Source organism: Corythoichthys intestinalis, chromosome 8 (assembly GCF_030265065.1).
Source record: "Corythoichthys intestinalis isolate RoL2023-P3 chromosome 8, ASM3026506v1, whole genome shotgun sequence".
NCBI lineage: Eukaryota > Metazoa > Chordata > Actinopteri > Syngnathiformes > Syngnathidae > Corythoichthys > Corythoichthys intestinalis.
This window is the reverse complement of record NC_080402.1, coordinates 4,571,183-4,590,606: the sequence shown is the minus strand read 5'-3', so window position 1 is coordinate 4,590,606 and position 19,424 is coordinate 4,571,183.

Genomic DNA, 19,424 nt, shown 5'->3' with positions numbered 1-19,424 from the left:
GCCATGCCCAAATGCATGATGGGAAGTAGAACCATGACTGTGCGTAGTGCTACCAATCGATATATCTTCTCTGCGTTAGGAAATAACATAGGGTCTTAAGAAAAAGATCAATTACGACCTTGCTTCCCCCACATTGCTTCCCATGATATTTCAAATCGTAGGGAGAGGGATGGTAAGGCTTTAGCCAATTAAAAAAAGGCTCCAAAGGCTGCCAAAATTCACTCTACTCATTTTACGCTGCCTTTTAGCTCTCTGTATAGGTAAAACTGTGCCATTTCAGATTGAGCGTGACAATGCGTGAGTGGGTCATGCAGCGCATGCATTAATTGCGTTAAATATTTTAACGTGATACATTTTTAAAACAATTAATTACCGCCATTATCGGGATAAATTTGATAACCCTACCTTAAGCCTAAACTAAAGACTCTGGATGAGTGTAACATATAATGTCTTTAACGTTAAATACAATTAGAAAACGATTTAATTAAAAAATATGCAGTATATATATTTTAAAAAAGCATGTTCGATATTTTTTTGCCAATTCCGATACTTTGAAAATGACGTGATCGGATGCCGATCGATCAGGACATCTCTACTTTTGATAGCAAAGATACAATTTATTTACACATAACTAACTGAGAGATGACGCTGTTGTTGCCGCGACAGCCACGTAAATTTTTCCCTCATCGCCACCTGTCTCATAAAGATGGATTTTTTTGAGTCTCTGTGGGGTCTGCTCGGCAAGAAGCACGGACTTAACGACATCGTCCGCTGCACTGGTGGTCTCGGTTGTTCTGCTCGGTCGTCCAGTGCCTGGCATCCTGGGCGTCCTCTCGGTGGTTCTGCTCGGTCGTCCACCGCCTGGCATCCTCCAGCCGTGCTGCCCGGCCGTTCGAGGCCGTTCGGGATGCCGATTGATCGGGACATCTCTAATAAATACGATTACTTACCTTCTATTTATGGATAGGTTGAAACAAAAGCGTCTGCGTGACGTCTGTAAACGGGGGTTTCCAGGGTAAAACGGACAAATTAAAAATAGTTCTGGGACTTAATGCGCCATGAATCTGCTATGGCAGCATATAGACATAATGCTCTATCAAACACAATAGTTCTTTTGGCTTAAAATGCAGCAGTTTATTTTAAAGAGGGGTGCAACAGCGGAAACTGCTTTTTCAGCCTTGTCAGTGTTTTCCGCCATTTATATATTTTTTGTAGTAATACCAATTCCTGGTCCTGGTCAGCACCAAATTTTGACCTTCTGTATTTTACCTATGAAATTAATTAAATTGACCGGTCGACTCATTCGAATTCTTATAATCCTTATTTATTCTTCAAAGATTAAAAGAAACGATCAATTAAAAGACTAATACTTTTGCTTTGTTGTCTTTTCAGAATAGAAAGAAAACAAATTGGACCATTAAACACTATCCAATTATAGGAATTCATTTCAATGAATTCATTCGTTGAAATACTTTGTCACCCTAAATCAGATAAATCATTTGAATGATCCAAATATACAAAGAAGTATGAATTCCTTTTTTCATGATGACAGCATATCAATTTTTGGGACATTGCAACATTTCAGGCATTCAATTGAATACAGTACATTGTTTTTTTTTTTTTTTTTGGGGGGGGGGGTGTAGGGGTATGTGTGTGTTAAAAATCATGGCTTAACCTATGATGTATCATTCCACCTCTGAAACAATGAAATTGTCCATCTTTTCCAGGTGTTCCTAATGTTTTGGCCTATCCTCCGCCTTTCCGCGTAGGACCAAACACATCAAAGTTGATCTTTTAGTGATTGTTAAACAGTGCCCATTGTTGTTTTGAGGCGTGAAGAGGCCCGAGCGGTCGTGCGGAACGGCAGACATTGGAGAAGCGTTGCCACCACACCTCCTGACTTCCACCCGCAGACACGGGTCAGCGCCTGTCGGTCGGGTGTGTGTGTGTGTGTGTGTGTGTTTGTAAAGCCAGGTGGTCCCGAGCAGGTAACCTAAGCCATCGCAACCTCGTGCCTGCAGCTGCGTACCCTCAGGAACTTGAGCTCCTTTCATGTATGCTCTTCACCATGCAGGCTATTAGCATTAGGTCAATCAATGATCGATGATGGAGCGCATGGAATCTCAAACTGTCCAATATCACGTTTTTACATGATTGGTATCACGTTTTAACATGATAGTATCACATTTTTTATGTGCAAATCATCACACTTTTACATGATTCTTTTTTCGTGAAGTTATCACATTTTTATATTATAGTTATCACGTTTTTACATGTTAATTGTCGCATTTTTACATGATAGTATCACATTTTTACTTCATTGTATCAAATTTTTGCATGATAATTATCACGTTTTTACATGATAGTATCACGTTTTTACTTGATTGTATCAAATTTTTTCATGATAGTTATCGCATTTTTACATTATAACTATCACGTTTTTGCATTGTTGTTATCACGTTTTTACATAATAGTATCACATTTTTACATGAAAACTATTACATTTTGACATAATTATATGACATTTAACTTGATTGCATCAAAATTTTCATGATAGTTATCACATTTTTACATGATAGCATCAAATTTTTACATGATAATTATCACGTTTTTACTTGCTTGTATCCAATTTTTTTCATGATGGTTATCGCGGTTTTACATGACAGTATTGCATTTTTACATAATAATTATCACGTTTTTACATGATAGTATCACATTTTTACTTTTTAAATTTTTCTTCATAGTCATCACGTTTTAACATGATAGTTATCATGTTTTTACATAATTATAGCTTATTTTTACATGATAGTATCACATTTTTCATTATAATTATCAAGTTTTGACATGATAGTATCACATTTTTACATAGAAATGATTACATTGATACACGATTTTATGACATTTTTACTTGATTACATAAAAAAAAAATTATGATAGTTATCGCATTTTTACATGATAGTTATCACGTTTTTACATCCTCCTTATATTTTAACATGACAGTATCACATTTTTACTTGATTGCATCACATTCTTACATAATAATTATCACGTTTTTACATGATAGTATTACATTTTCACTTGATTTTATCGAAATTTTTCATGATAGTTATCCCCTTTTTACATGATAACTAGCACGTTTTTGCATTATTGTTATCACGTTTTTACATAATAGTATCACATTTTTACATGAAAATGATGACATTTTGACATAATTATATGACATTTTACTTGATTGCATCAAATTTTTCATTATAGTAATCACATTTTTACATGAAAGTATCACATTTTTACTTATCACGTTTTTATATGATAAATTTGGTTTTTACATGATGGTATCACATTTTTACATGATTATTATAACGTTTTTACTTGCTTGTATCCAAATTTTTTCATGATAGTTATCGCGGTTTTACATTACAGTATCACATTTTAACATAATAATTATCACGTTTTTACATGATAGTATCACATTTTTACTTGATTGCATCACATTCTTACATAATAATTATCACGTTTTTACATGATAGTATTACATTTTCACTTGATTTATCGAAAATTTTCATGATAGTTATCCCATTTTTACATGATAACTAGCACGTTTTTGCATTATTGTTATCACGTTTTTACATAATAGTATCACATTTTACATAAAAATGATTACATTTTGACATAATTATATGACATTTTACTTGATTGCATCAAATTTTTCATGATAGTAATCTCATTTTTACATGATAGCATCACATTTTTACTTATCACGTTTTTATATGATAAATCGGGTTTTTACATGATGGTATCAACTTTTACATGATAATTATCACGTTTTTACTTGCTTGTATCCAAATTTTTTCATGATAGTCATCACGGTTTTACATGACAGTATCACATTTTAACATAATAATTATCATGTTTTTACATGATAGTATGACATTTTTACTTGATTGTATCACATTCTTACATAATAATTATCACGTTTTTACATGATAGTATTACATTTTCACTTGAGTTTAATCGAAATTTTTCATGATAGTTATCCCATTTTTACATGATAACTAGCATGGTTTTGCATTATTGTTATCACGTTTTACATAATAGTATCACATTTTTACATGAAAATGATTACATTTTGACATAATTATATGACATTTTACTTGATTGCATCAAATTTTTCATGATAGTAATCACATTTTTACATGATAGCATCACATTTTTACTTATCACGTTTTTATATGATAAATCGGGTTTTTACATGATGGTATCACATTTTACATGATAATTATCATGTTTTTACTTGCTTGTATCCAAATTTTTTCATGATAGTAATCGCGGTTTTACATGACAGTATCACATTTTTACATATTAGTATCACGTTTTTACATGATATCACATTTTTACATAATTATCACGTTTTTCCATGATTTTATATTTTAGTTATCGCATTTTTACATAACTATCACGTTTTTACATGATAATTATCGCATTTTTTCGTGATAGTATCACATTTTTACATCATAACTATCATGTTTTTACATGATATAGCGTTTTTACATGACAATTATCACATTTTTACATGATAATTACTACATTTTTACATGAGAGTTATCACGTTTTTACATGATCGTTATCATGTTTTTGCATGCATTATGGTGAATGTTTCCCGATGTGTTTTCTGAATTAGTGTTTTTTTTTTGTTAGGTTTAAAGCATGAAAATAATATACATTCTAATTTTTTTTTTTATGTATTTGTTTTTTTTTTATTTAAAAAGTTAATATTTTCTTGTATTATTATTCATTTCATTTGAATGTTTTGATGTTGACCTTAAAATAATCTAAGTTTTAAGAGTAAGTATTCCCTTCTTAGATTAAAATAGATCAAAATGTGTTGAATATTACACTTAAATTATACTAAAAGTTCATATTCTACTTTATTGATTTCATTTTATTTATTCAAAATATATACTCTAAATTAAAAATCATAAGCTTAAACAAATTGGTCATTTGTCGCTAGGTAGAATTTGTGGGCACAATTGTTCTAGTTGAACCAATTCGTAAAAAATAAAGTGCCTACGAATTTTTATTGACAACTCGTGACAGGAGACTACATCGCCCTATGTAGCAGCAAATTAATAATAACGAATTTAACATCATTTTTAAGATCCAAATTACAAGTTGTTCACTTACTGCAAGGTAGAACTCCATTAAAGAAAAAACACTATGAATGACATTTCCTTGGTTATTTGCCGTTTTATATGACCAGTGTTTTTGTTGCTATGGACTATAGAAACATTTAGTATCAGAAGTGCGTTTCGGGTGGTCATGGCGTGTAATAGTCTTGTCATTTTTCATCAACATTCCCGCACACGCATGAGCCAGAGCCTACCGCACCCACCAAAACATCACTTGGGGTTCGCAGGAGATGATGACAGTCAAAAGGCACCAGCCGAGGAGAGGGTGGCAGACTCTCATGTGGGAGCCCACCCTCAAACCCCCTTCCTCGGGGCCCACTTAAATGAGATTTAATCAAAGGCATCTTGGCATTGCGGATGGAAAGTAGCCACAAACGTCGTCTTCAAATGGCTCGGGGTTGCTTGTGAAGGACGCCCGCCCTTGTTGAGATGACCAGGGGCCACGGAGACCGGGACCACACAACAATCAATGAGTTCCAACACATTATCTGACCTGGTTTGTGTACTCCATTGGATTTAGAACAAATTTAAAAATGGATCGCGATACATAGACAGGTCATGAAATCAAAGGTAATTAAAACTCTTGTTTTTCAAAACGAAACTAAAATGGTTATAACTAACTAAATAGCACAATTAGCAATTAATGAAACAAATGGAACGGTAACTGAAGAAATAATTAGCAGGATTTACATCTGTAGCGCCGCAATGCATGCTGGGAGGCATGAGGCATGTTGGATGGCAACAATGTTGACATCAGGTGGCAGCAAAGGTTGCCTGTATGTGATGGTCAAATGAAGCTTCTTGAAGCAATGAAGCTTTGCAACCAATTTGTTAAAAGCTGTTTCATTTGAACTGGTTCATTCAATTTGAAATGAATAACAAATTTTGTTATGCATTTTGTTCATATAGAAAATTCATATAATTTTCTTATAAACAAATAGTTGTTGGCCCATTCAAGACCACTTGAACCATGATGAAGCGTTGAACCAAAGCTTCATTGCTTCACTTGGCCATCAGACAACCTCCGCTGCCACCTGCTTTCAACACTGTTGTCGTGCAACATGCCTCTCAGCATGCAATGCGGCGCTGAAATAACATTTCAAGTTCATGTTCTGTGCTAATTATTCCTTCAGTTGCTCTTCCAGTTGTTTCATTAATTGCTAATTATGCTACTTTGTTTGTTGTTATGTGATCTTTTTTTCGTTGTTGTTCTGAAACCGTGAGTTTGATTGATGATGTGCATCTACTTCCATAATGCAAGCGTGAACTGTCTCGTGAGTGCCACAAAATAACAGGTGGCTAATCCGATCCCGGTCATATACTGCAATTTTTTTTTTATATTTACCCTATTAAAATGTACTTGACATGCTAGAAAACATTCAGGAAGCATAGTGCGAGAAAAACCTATTTACTTCCACAAATCAATTTGACGCCCCTTCAACAAGATGGCACCTTAGGCAAACCGCCTAGCTCGTCTATGACCAGAGGTCCAATATGAAATTAAATAGAAATTAATTGAGGATTTTTTTTTGGGGGGGGGGGTCAAAAATGTGGAATTATGGCAAATAAACAAGTATCAATGACAAAATTTCATGTCAGTTTTAGCACTTTGGAACGGTGAATCGGATGTCAAATACGGGAAAAAGTGAGTAGGGGAAAAAAATGCAGTACGGGCGTCACGTCGCGTAAAAACTCTGCGGTTTATCGTGAGTGCTCGGCGTGTGTGCGCCGTGTGAGTCAGCTGATCCCGCGTCTTAGATCAAATGTGTCAGACGCACCGAGCGAGATCACCAGCAGACGGTTTTCATTTGTCTGTCGGGTGGAAAATCTTCAGCACCAGCGGCAACGTGAGATAGCGCTGACGACAATGCGAAGAATCCACTTAGCGCTTGTGTCTTCTTAAACGTGGGAGCCAGATGCGGTTGAGGTTGGCAGCAAAAAAAAAATTGTGTAGTTTGGATGTCGATGACATATACAAATTGTTAGAAAAACAGCCTTTGAACTTAGATTTTTTTTTTTTTAAACTAGCTAAAACCTTTTTATCATGATTAACCTCTTGATTTAAGAACTGTACATCAAAAAGCATTGGAGGAATACTTAAACACATAAAAATAGTAATCAGTGAGTTGTCCGACGATTATGTTTTGACCGATATCCCGATACATGCAGTCGTGCACTTAACATATTATTGGTAATTGTATTGGATGCTTAAATAATTATAATGTAACAATTTGAAGATTTTCCAAATAAAATAAACATCCTTTAAATTTTTATTTTTTTTAATAGGAAAACAACTTATGACTAAACTGATTGTAAAAGTGCTAAAATAACGTCCCGTATAAGTAAATAAAATTGGAATGATCCAAAATGTACGGAGCCTCAAAAGGGATATCGACAGAAATAAAATAAGCAATCAAACTATCTGGTAAACATTAGCATTAGATAGCATTTAAGCTAATGGACTTTTGCTATGAAAGTTAGCCAATTGTAATAAACATTAGCATTATATAGCATTTAGGCTAGTGGACTTTTGCTATGCAAGTTAGCTAATTTTTGTCAACATTAGCATTATATAGGATTTAAGTTAGCTGACTTTTACCATGCAAGTTACCCAATTGTTGTCAACATTAGCATCATGTCAATGGAAATGAATGGAAAATTTGTTCATTAGAAATGAATGGGAAATTTTGTTCATTGGAAATGAATGGGAAATTTTGTTCATTAGAAATGAATGGGAAAGTTTTTGGCAAATTTTGGCGGGACGGTATGAAAAATGATAGCCTGCTGCGCTTCAATACACTGAAATTTTTGATGTGTCACTTCCTGTTGATTTGGGGACATTTCGGGGTCAATTCCTGTTGATTTGCGGGCATTTTGGAGTCACTCTCTGTTAATAACAGCTCATTTCTTGTTAATTGGGGGCACTTCAGGGTGTTTCCAGATGATAACGGGTCACTTCCTGTTGATCGCAGGTCACTTCCTGCCAATGGAATGGCAAATAGGGCCATCAGAAATGAATGGGAAATTTTGTTCATTAGAAATGAATGGGAAATTTTTTTCATTGGAAATGAATGGGGGGTTTTGGTCAATTTTGGGGGGACCGTACGAAATAGCCTGATGCGCTTCAATATACTGTGCTTCAGAATACATATCAGGTCAGTTCTTGTTGATTTGGAGGCACTTCAGGGTGTTTCCAATTGATAACGGTTCTCTTCCTGTTGATCACAGCTCACTTTCTGTCAATGGAAATGAATGGCAAATTTTGTTCATTGGAAATGAATGGGAAAGTTTTTGGCAAATTTTGGCAGAACTGTACAAAATAGCCTGATGCGCTTTAATGTACTGAAACTTTTGATGTGTCACTTCCTGTTGATTTGGGGGCATTTCAGGGTCACTTCCTGTTTGAATCTGGTCACTTCTTGTTGATTTGGGGGCATTTTGGTGTCACTTCCTGTTCATGTCAGGTCAATTCTTGTTGATTTGGATGCACATCAGGATGTTTCCAGTTAATAACGGGTCACTTCTTGTTGATCACAGGTCACTTCCTGTCAGTGTAAATGAATGGGAAATTTTGTTAATTGGAAACGAATAGGAATTGTTCTGGAAAATTTTGTCAGAAGCGTACAAAATAGCCTGATGCCTTTTAATGTACTGAAACTTTTGATATGTTACTTCCTGCTGATTTGAAGGCATTTTGGGGTCACTTCCTGTTTGTATTGGGTCACTTATTGTTGATTTGGGGGCATTTTGGTGTCACTTTCTGTTCATGTCAGGTCTATTGTTGTTGATTTGGATGCACTTCAGGGTGTTTCCAGTTGATAACGGGTCACTTCCTGTTGATCACAGGTCACTTCCTGTCAATGTAAATGAATGGGAAATTTTGTTAATTGGAAATGAATAGGAATGTTTCTGGCAAATTTTGTCAGAACCGTACAAAATAGCCTAATGCCCTTTCATGTAGTGAAACTTTTGATGTGTCACTTCCTGTTTATTTGGGGGCATTTCGGGGTCACTTCCTCTTTGAATCGAGTCACTTCTCGTTGATTTGGGGGCATTTTGGTGTCACTTCCTGCTCATGTCAGGTCAATTCTTGTTGATTTGGATGCACTTCAGGGTGTTTCCAGTTGAACTTCCTGTCGATGGAAATGAATGGGAAATTTTGTTCATTTGAAATGAATGGGAAATTTTGTCCATTTGAATTGAATGGGAAATTTTTTGGCAAATTCAATATCCTGATTCTTTTTATGTGTAAATGATGTAATTTTGACAAAACCTGTTGGACAAGTAGCATTTTGAAAAGTGTTTTTAATTTTTTTGGGGGGGGGGGGGGGGGGGGTCGAACGAAAGACAGCCAACGTCGCGCGAAAATTCCGGCCATTTTGGTGTATAAACGGTCAAACGGTTTTGGCTGGGAAGAAACCCCATTAAAGAAATACAATAGGGAAATATAATAGTTGTTAGCTTTTGCGCTACATGCAAATCTACCATAACAACAAACGTTCATATTTCATTGCCAGATTAGAAAATCTGCAGTTTTTAATCCGTATAATTGGACACAACAGTCGGACAATCCCATCACAGCCTTTCCGTACTTTAGCTTGTTGGCTAATCACAGTTCCGATTAATTTTGTTTTACGTGAAAGCGAGCAGGCAATGGTTGCCAGCAGGCGTAAAAACAAACGCGCGTCGTAAATGGTCTCACTTCCTGACAACAGCATGCCCCTTTTCTCACCTTGTAAAACTTGTTTATCTCATTTGAACCCCCCATCGCACCGAGCAATCGTCATTTTGCTCCGCTTTTGGAGTGTCACGCCGAGGGCCCGACGTCAGAAGCTACGCTAAATCGCCGCTGACAAGTTTCAGAACAGAACTGGAGGCGGCGGAAACGTGGGACGTAAGGGGGGAAAAATGAGTGTCCGGTAATGCGTCACTGATCCCGCTTTCATCTCCCTCCGATAAGTGCCATACCTAATCAGGTTAAAGCAGCGCATGCCGTGAAAAGAGGAGAGGAAATTCCGGCCAAAACGGTAACGTATCTGTTCCGCTCTCATGCGTCGCATTCCTCCGGCTAATTAGGAGTAAATATCTGACCCCGGAGAGAGAAAATGTCCACATTAGTCCAAAGTGAGGCAGTCGGTGTGGTCCATCTGTGCTCCCGCCACGGTCGCCGGCCCCCCCTTCCTCGCGCTAATTTTGTGCACAGATGACAAAAAACATGGCAAACTTCTCATCGGGTTGTTCTCATTTTTTCCATTAGGGTTCGTCATCACCGGATGCTCGTGTCGGATTATCCGCCGCCGAAGGCTGACGGGTCACGGTGCTGCTTTGGCGTCAATCAGGAAGCTAATTCATATATGTGGCATCCTAGATAGCAAAATACAGTATTGGCCCAAATAGAAGACAGCCCTGTTTATAAGACAACCCCCTCTTTTTCAAGACTCAAGTTTGAAAAAAGACATTTTGAACACCAAATTAATTTTTATACAGACAATAATTACAGTACATCTGAAACAAATGATTATAACAATATATCTGAGAGAAAAAGCATGTTATTTTGCCTCTTTCAAATCTTGATATGGAAACATTTAAATTTGTAAACTAAAGTGCAATCACATTCGTAAATGAATGGCTTCTGGTTTTTGAAATGTAAATAAATGGGAAATGGTGTTATACTTATATAGCGCTTTTCCACCTTTCAAGGCGCTCAAAGCGCTCTACACCAATCTATTGTAATATAACAACAAAATTGCAAAAACTGCATTAACCATCAAAGTGAAGTCTAACTGTAACTGTAGTCTTGAAACTAGAGCTGAAACGAATACTCGAGCAACTCGAGTAACTCGAGTTTAAAAACTGATCCAAGTAATTTTATTCACCTCGAGTAATCGTTTATTTTGACAGCTCTAATCATCACGTTTTGCTCGGACTACTTTTAATGCGGGACAACGCGTTGATGTCACGTGCGTAGAGGAAGAAGCAAAAAAAAAAAAAAAACCTTACTGCAGCCGCCGGCCCCTACAAACGACGCCGATGTTGCTAAATACTAGCCAGCACGATGGTTGGTAGCAGGTAGCGTCTGATGAGTCTCATAGAGATCACATGTATGTTGAACTAGATGCGTATTGACAGACTCGGCCGCGTCTGGGCAACGTTAGTAAACAGCCGCCATCTTAAAGCAGTAGAGCGCTAAGCGCTAATATAGAGCGCTAAAGCGCTAATAAATAAGATTAACGTTACTGTGACAATCTCACGTAACGTTAGCCCTGCGGAGAGCTAGGTTTCTATTAATTATGACCACTTTCGATGCGTGGCTAACGTGTCTTACATACAGGCTTTAACATAACATAGCGTTGTGGAGTGATGAGGATGTAAAATAAAAACTCAATAATGCTAACAATCAATTTTAGCTCAGTAGTCATTGCTGGATAAAACACCAAGTAGCACTAGTCCCTAATGTGCTCCAATACAGCCTGTATCATACATTTATTTTGAACACTGCAAAAACTCAAAATCCTATCAGGACTTACAGTTTAGACTAACTTAAAACTTAACTAGAACTTAAAAATGGCTTGACACAAATAGAAATTCAATTGAAACACGTGGGAAAAAATCCTAACTTTTAAGTGATGTGTGTTATCAAGCGTAAAGGCATTTTTAGGTGTGTATATATATATATATATATATATTTAATAAGGTCTAAAGGTTTTTTGAGTGAAAGCAGTGAATTAGTGTTTTTTTTTTATTCTAGTTACATCTGAGATGCAATTGTTGGCTGTTTTCAACAATATACATCGAAAATAAAGACATTGATTGACTGAAAATGGTTCAAGATTAGACGAAATGTCTTGTTTTCTCATGTATATTTATAATTGCTCCTCACCTAAAAATGTATTTGTTTTATCCGATTACTCGATTAATCGATAGAATTTTCAGTCGATTACTCGATTACTAAAATATTCGATAGTTGCAGCCCTACTTGAAACAAATCTGAATAAGGAAAAACATTGCAATAAAATAATGCAAACTGGTTAAACTTGAGAGTAGTTGAGATCTGTCATGACAGAACATCGCTTCAATGATATCTGGCATCATCTAGCGTCATAAATGGGTATAACGTCTCGACCGCGAATGTAAGACGAGCCCCACTTTTTCAGTCTTATTTCAATGCAAAAACCACCGTCTTATATTCGGGCCAATACAGTATAACTGGAGCAGACGTGGGCCAGATGTACTGCAAATTTTGGCCCAATTTCGTGAAACAGATCCGACCCAGTGTCTTTTGAACAATGGGCCAAACTCAGTAGGGATTCACTTGCCGGACCCGCAACCAGTTTTGTGCCAGAACTGGGCCGAAGTAGCAGACACGACATTAACTCATTTGCCCCCAAAATCTTATAAATACATTCTATTTTTATTGTTTCAGTGTCCCAAAGACGTATTTATACGCCTTTTACGTTTTTTTTTCCACAAGATATCGCTAGGTTCTGATGCAAGCAGAAGGCTGAAAATCCATTTTAAAGCAATAAAACTGGCCACTGGAGGGCAGTAGCGCATTTGGTAAGACCCGCAACCCGAATCAACGGAACGAACGGCCGGGCCGAATGGACGTCCAGGACGCTAGGCGGCGAACGACCGAGCAGAACAACCGGGAGGACGCACGGGATGCCAGGCGCTGGACGACCGAGCAGAACGACCGGGACCACCAGTGCAGCGGACGATGCCGTTGAGTCCGTGCTGTTCGCTGGGCATAGCCTGGATATTAGGACATTTCCAGGTAATTTCCTATTAATTTCAGCATTTCTGGGTCACTTCTTCATCAGTCACTTCCTGTTGATTTGAGGGTATTTTTGGTTAACTTCCAATTGATTTTGGGTCATTTTCTGTTGATTTGAGGGGATTTCCAGGTCACATCCTGTTGATGTCAAGGCATTTCCACCTATTAATCTCGGCTCACCTTCTGTTTATTTTGGGGCATTTCCGGGTCACTTCCTATTCATCATTCACTTCCTGTTAATTTTAGGGCATTTCCGGGTCACTTCTTGTTCATCAGTCACTTCATGTTGATTTTAGGGCATTTCCGAGTAAGTTCATGTTCATCAGTCCCTTCCTGTTAATTTTAGGGTATTTATGAGTAAATAACTATTTATTTCGGGTCACTTTCTGTTGATTTGGGGGCATTTCCGGGTCACTTGTTTTTCATCAGTCACTTCATGTTGATTTTAGGGCATTTCCGAGTAAGTTCATGTTCATCAGTCCCTTCCTGTTAATTTTAGGGTATTTATGAGTAAATAACTATTGATTTCGGGTCACTTTCCGTTGATTTGGGGGCATTTACAGGTCCCTTCCTGTTAATTTTAGGGTATTTATGAGTCAATACCTATTGATTTCGGGTTACTTTCCGTTGATTTGGGGGCATTTACAGGTCACTTCCTGTTGATTTTAGGGCATTTCCGGGTCACTTCTTGTTCATCAGTCACTTCATGTTGATTTTAGGGCATTTCCAGGTAACTTCATGTTCATCGGTACCTTCCTGTTAATTTTAGGGTATTTATGAGTCAATACCTATTGATTTCGGGTCACTTTCTGTTGATTTGGGGGCATTTACAGGTCACGTCCTGTTGATTTTGGGTTACTGAACAGCAAGTGACTCGAGAATGTCCCCAAATGAATAGAATGTGGCTCAAAAGGAAGTAACCTGTAAATGCCTTAAAATGAAATAAGAAGTTACTTGTAAGACTGTACAAGACTGGCCATTGACGGCATTAGACGTGTCCAATTCAGTCGAAATTAATTGGATGTCCAGCACCTTCAATAGCAGCCTTCTAATGGAAGATTTTGGTAGCTACCTCTTGGTCCTCTTTTCAAACTATATATTGATTCTTGGCAGGAGAATATCGATAACCTTTCATGCTACAACGTATCGCGATACATCACCTTTTCGGTATAATCTCACACCCCTAGCACAAAGGAACAAGAAGTTCCCAAAATGTTGAAATCAAGTGTTAACGAAAGGTTTTACGGCGTGACAAGACAAGACACATTTCGTCAAAGTGTCGAAGCATCTGCTTTTTGAAAGCCCTCGCACACAAATCGCCCGTCGGCCATTCAATTTAAAGCCGACATTCACGGTTGGCTTTTACGGAGCCTCCGGCCTCGTTTGACGTTTACGGTCCCCACTTCATTGTTCTGACAATATTTATGTTCTGTGACTCGTCTCTTCGAGCGCTCGGCGCTTCTGATTTTACGGCCTATTCGTTTGTTTTTTGGGGATCTCACACTTTTTCGGAGAATGTGTAAAAGCTGTTTTTGTATTAGGGTGAGAGCAGGATTTAAGTGGATCCAACTCATTTGAACTGAATGGTAGTGAATGACGATGCGTCAGTGGCGTTGATGGTAGTGGACGTTAATTACGGATTAGTGAGATTTTGCAACAGGTTTGCGTAGTTTGAAAAATTGAGTAAATGATGTAATTCTAGTCATCAGGTTGTCGGTGAGTATTGACTATGGGTGTGACAATACCGATTTGGCCCGAATATAAGACGGCCCTGATTATAAGACGACCCCCCTCTTTTTCAAGACTCAAGTTTGAAAAAAAAGACTTTTAGAACACCAAATTATTTTTTACACAGAAAATAATTACAGTACATCTGAAATAAATAATTATAACAATTAGGGTTGTTCCGATCATTTATTTTTTTTTTACTCCCGATCCGATTGTTTTATTTTGAGTATCTGCCGATCCCAATATTTCCCGATCCGATTGTTTTTTTTTTGCTCCAGACTCAATTTTAATCAATCCTCATAATTTTTCCCGATCATATACATTTTGGCAATGCATTAAGAAATTGCATTAAGAAAAAAATGAATAAAACTCGGATGAATATATACATTCAACATACAGTACATAAGTACTGTATTTGTTTATTACGACAATAAATCCTCAAGATGGCATTTACATTATTAACATTCTTTCTGTGAGAGGGATCCACGGATAGAAAGACTTGTGACTGTATATTGTGACTAAATATTGCCATCTAGTGTATTTGTTGAGCTTTCAGTAAATGATACTGTAGCCATGCCCAAATGCATGATGGGAAGTGGAACCATGACTGTGCGTAGTGCTACCAATGGATATATCTTCTCTGCGTTGGGAAGTAATATAGGGTGTTAAGAAAAAGATCAACAACTATCGTTCTTCCCCACATTGCTTCCCACGATATTTCTAATTATTGAGACAGGGATATAAAAGCTTTAGCCAATTGAAACGAGGCTCCAAAGACTGCCAAAATTCTCTCTATTCATTTTACGCTGCCTGTTAGCTCTATATCAATATCAAGATCAATTGCTACATTGCTTCCCATGGTATTTGTAATCATAGGGAGAGGGATTGTAAGACTTTAGCCAATTAAAAAAAGGCTTCAAAGGCAGCCAAAATTCACTGTACTCATTTTACGCTGCCTTTTATCTCTCTATATAGGTAAAACGGCGCCATTACAGACTGAGCGCGACAATGCGTGAGTGGATCGTACAGCGCATGCATTAATTACATCAAATATTTTAACGTGATACATTTGTAAAAAAAAAATTACCGCCGGTATCGGGAAATTTGATAACCCTACCTTAAGCCTAAACTAAAGACTCTGGATGAGTGTAACATATTATGTCTGTAATGTTAAATACAATTAGAATACGATTAAAAATATATATATATATGCATATTAAAAAAATGGCCGATATTTTTTGCCGATTCCGATACTTTGAAAATGACGTGATCGGACCCGATACCTCTAATAACAATATATTTGAGAGAAAAAGTATGTTATTTTGCCTCATTCAAATCTTAATATCTGAACATTTAAACATGGAAAATAAAGTGCAATCACATTCATAAATGAATGGCTTTAACTTCCTTCTTCTTCACCTGAACATAAAATACACGACAGCACACCCTGTGGCGAAACAATGTAGAACAGTTCCAATCAGTCATACAATAACACTCAACAGCTGGTTAACAGCAAAAGCATGTCATGTTCGTCATATAAATAATGATTTCTGGAGTTAATCCCACATACTTCAGAATTAATATTATAATATGTTGAGTAAATACCACATAAGACAGATTCTACACTAAGAATAGTTTTCAAATATGATTGGCAAAGAATAATTATTATAATTATTATACTACTATTATATACAGTGCCTTGCAAAAGTATTCGGCCCCCTTGAACCTTGCAACCTTTCGCCACATTTCAGGCTTCAAACATAAAGATATAAAATTTTTATTTTTTGTCAAGACTCAACAACAAGTGGGACACAATCGTGAAGTGGAACAACATTTATTGGATGATTTAAACTTTTTTAACAAATAAAAAACTGACAAGTGGGGCGTGCAATATTATTCGGCCCCCTTGCGTTAATACTTTGTAGCGCCACCTTTTGCTCCAATTACAGCTGCAAGTCGCTTGGGGTATGTTTCTATCAGTTTTGCACATCGAGAGACTGACATTCTTGCCCATACTTCCTTGCAAAACAGCTCGAGCTCAGTGAGGTTGGATGGAGAGTGTTTGTGAACTTCAGCTCTTTCCACAGATTTTCGATTGGATTCAGGTCTGGACTTTGACTTGGCCATTCTAACACCTGGATAAGTTTATTTTTGAACCATTCCATTGTAGATTTGGCTTTATGTTTTGGATCATTGTCCTGTTGGAAGATAAATCTCCGTCCCAGTCTCAGGTCTTGTGCAGATACCAACAGGTTTTCTTCCAGAATGTTCCTCTATTTGGCTGCATCCATCTTCCCATCAATTTTAACCATCTTCCCTGTCCCTGCTGAAGAAAAGCAGGCCCAAACCATGATGCTGCCACCACCATGTTTGACAGTGGGGATGGTGTGTTCAGGGTGATGAGCTGTGTTGCTTTTACGCCAAACATATCGTTTTGCATTCTGGCCAAAAAGTTCAAATTTGGTTTCATCTGACCAGAGCACCTTCTTCCACATGTTTGGTGTGTCTCCCAGGTGGCTTGTGGCAAACTTTAAACGAGACTTTTTATGGATATCTTTGAGAAATGGCTTTCTTCTTGCCACTCTTCCATAAAGGCCAGATTTGTGCAGTGTACGACTGATTGTTGTCCTATGGACAGACTCTACCACCTCAGCTGTAGATCTCTGCAGTTCATCCAGAGTGATCATGGGCTTCTTGGCTGCATCTCTGATCAGTTTTCTCCTTGTTTGAGAAGAAAGCTTGGAAGGACGGCCGGGTCTTGGTAGATTTGCAGTGGTCTGATGCTCCTTCCATTTCAATATGATGGCTTGCACAGTGCTCCTTGAGATGTTTAAGGCTTGGGAAATCTTTTTGTATCCAAATCTGGCTTTAAACTTCTCCACAACAGTATCTCGGACCTGCCTGGTGTGTTCCTTGGTTTTCATAATGCTCTCTGCACTTTAAACAGAACCCTGAGACTATCACAGAGCAGGTGCATTTATACGGAGACTTGATTACACACAGGTGGATTCTATTTATCATCATCGGTCATTTAGGACAACACTGGATCATTCAGAGATCCTCACGGAACTTCTGGAGTGAGTTTGCTGCACTAAAAGTAAAGGGGCCGAATAATATTGCACGCCCCACTTTTCAGTTTTTTATTCGTTAAAAAAGTTTAAATTATCCAATAAATGTTGGTCCACTTCACGACTGTGTCCCACTTGACTCTTGACAAAAAAATAAATAAATTTCAGATCTTTATGTTTGAAGCCTGAAATGTGGCGAAAGGTTGCAAGATTCAAGGGGGCCAAATACTTTTGCAAGGCACTGTAGAATATAAATTAAACAATTTCAAGATTGGGTGCCCCTAGTGGTCAGGGGCCCTAAGCAGCTGCATAGTCTGCATATAGGCTGGGCCGGCCCTGACCAGACACAAAATCAAGCTCCTTCCATGGCCATCTCAGTCCCCAGACCTTGTTTTGTTGGCAAAAGGGGGTTGTACCAAGTATTAACACCAAGGGTGCTAATAATTGTGACACACATTATTTGATGTCAAATAATTTTTTCTTTATGTAGGATTTTTTCCCCCACTGAATAAATGCACTTGTATTGAAGGTTGGATTTTTCTCTTTTTTCCATTAAGTTCCCATATTATTTGAATTTTTAAAAAAATTATTAGAAGCTAAAAAACATATCTTTTTCAGGGGTGCCATTAATTATGGAGGGCACTGTAACTAATAAAAGTACATATGATTGCAATTTTTGAGTCAGGACATTGGGATAATGTCAATATCACATAGTGATTGGAGGAGGCACCTGTGACTTCGATATGTACTCCTGCACGATTCAATTGCTATCCCGGCACGTATGACATCAACCACGTTTACTGTAACCCAAATTACACGGAATTATCATATTGTTCAGAACCTTGTCAGACATCACGTACAGGAAGCGAGCTCCAGATGAATATTCTCCGACGAATTAGTTGAAACGTCAGAGGCCCACCTGTATGGAACATCTACGTGTGTGTGTGTGTCTTATGCATCCACACAATCACATTGGAAGAATCACAGAAGGTGCGCAGATGTGCAACAAGCAGAGTTTTAGCACTTATTGCTTAAAACACACGATCCCGCAGGGAAGACTGATTGTACATCGGAATATTCATGATGATACGGATATTGATAAGCGTTAGGGTCGAGCTTGACAGCGCGTGATTGATTTTGTTTGCGTTGCGTGAAGAAATTCGGAAGCGGATCAATGTGAAGACCACCTTCCTTACATGTTTGGAGACCTCCCTGAGCGTGCATAGTTTAGCCGTTGAATTGCAAGCACTGTAACCGTAGTTGCTCCTTTGGGATCAAATAATGTATTTTAAAAATGATGCGCTCATTTAAAATCGATTTCTATAGAGTCGCAGATGGTGTTGACGTTCAGTGTTGACGTTCAGGGAAGTTGTTAACTGTATTTGGGGGATTCTCATGAAATCTATGCGTTACGGTAAAGTAGGATATTTACCCAAGCTAGCTTGAAATAGCAGAATGCTAGGATGACTCAGTCATTTTTTTCCATCAACAGTTTTCCCTCCTTAATATCTTATTTATAGTAGCCTATAAAAGTCTTAAAATATGTAATATTACATATTATAGTATAGTAATGATCAGCAATGGTGGGGAAGCAGGCATACAGTGGGGCAAATAAGTATTTAGTCAACCACTAATTGTGCAAGTTCTCCCACTTGAAAATATTAGAGA